The sequence below is a fragment of the Sinocyclocheilus rhinocerous genome, unplaced genomic scaffold (genome assembly GCF_001515625.1).
Source record: "Sinocyclocheilus rhinocerous isolate Xijiao unplaced genomic scaffold, SAMN03320098_v1.1 scaffold8645, whole genome shotgun sequence".
Classification (NCBI taxonomy): Eukaryota; Metazoa; Chordata; class Actinopteri; order Cypriniformes; family Cyprinidae; genus Sinocyclocheilus; species Sinocyclocheilus rhinocerous.
Window position 1 is genome coordinate 1 of NW_015668052.1, and position 1,185 is coordinate 1,185.

At 39.2% G+C, this 1,185-nt stretch overlaps 1 long non-coding RNA gene across 1 annotated transcript; it reads left to right on the top strand.

The window, feature by feature from the left end:
- The first annotated feature begins 164 nt into the window (after positions 1-164).
- On the top strand, positions 165-1,113 carry LOC107733996 (uncharacterized). Its single transcript, XR_001639044.1, has 3 exons — positions 165-460; positions 536-608; positions 1,010-1,113. It is a non-coding gene; the product is annotated as an uncharacterized LOC107733996 (long non-coding RNA).
- Positions 1,114-1,185: the final 72 nt, after the last annotated feature.

A 1,185-nucleotide genomic window follows, 5' to 3' on the forward strand; every position in this document is an offset into this window, starting at 1 on the left:
TGTTTGTACACAGCGGATAAAGCGATCTTCTACGTGTGCTATCAGTGTTTCTGCGTTTCACAGATCTTTCCCTGACCTATTTATTAGTGTTTTTAAAAGACTGGGGTGAAAGAAGTTGCAGTATTTCTCCAAACTGTGTGATACAGTGTTTTTTCAGGGTGTTTTCGGTGGACTTTAGAGCTATAAAGCAAGTGAATGATTAATTATGCTGCAGAAATGCGACTTAAAGGTTGGTGAACGGCGAAGCAGCAAGTTTCTCACAGCGACCGAATCTAATATAGGCCTAGATATAAAAATACAGTAACTAATAACTATTTAGCACCCTTAAGTTGAGTGTTTTAGTAGTTGATGCTGAAGCGGGAAAGTGAGGGAAAGTAAACGCGTCATCTGTCCGATGCTTCATTTATAACTTGAATCCATCAGAACAGCACATGGTTGGCTAGTGATGGAAGAAAGTAAGGTAAGATAAACTCTCTTAATTAAAAAAAAAAACATGAAATAAACAATGATTTCAACTGGTTTCTCTCTGTGACAGACTGGTCATGTAACTCCGCCCACAACTCCAAACAAAGCCACGCCCTCTCCGCCAGTGTCCACTGAACGGCCGAGTGAGTCAAAACGTTATTTCTAAATGTTAAAAACGCCAATTTTTTTTTTTTTTAAGTTTAAAATGTGTTTTTTTTGGTTGTGTGAGCATTAATGTAAACATTAAGGGGAACTTTCCATTTTATTTCTATGCAAACATGTTTGGTTTTGAATGTTCTCTTTACTAAATTGTTTCATTGTTCCATAAACAATGTAGAAATAATATTTCTGTGCTAACATTATTAAAGACCAGATAGCTTTGAATGAGCGTTCCATTAACGTTACAGGAAGAACGTTTGTTCAGAACTTTCCCAGAGCGTTCCGAGAATGTTCCTGTTAGCTGGCCGCTGCTGTTTGTTGATGCAGGGGTTTGTGTGTTTCTGGTTGCATTGTGAGAATCGTTCTGTCTGTTTTTGTCCTGCAGTGGGTTTGAGCAGCCCAGAGTTACTAAATGAACTGAAACAACCACACACGCTCAAACACGTCCCCGCGCACACGGGACTGAAAACCGTGTTCAGGGGACGAGGACGACAGGTGAGACACAGACTGAACATACACACTGTAGCAAATCAAACCATTGTATAAATCAATTCATTTAAA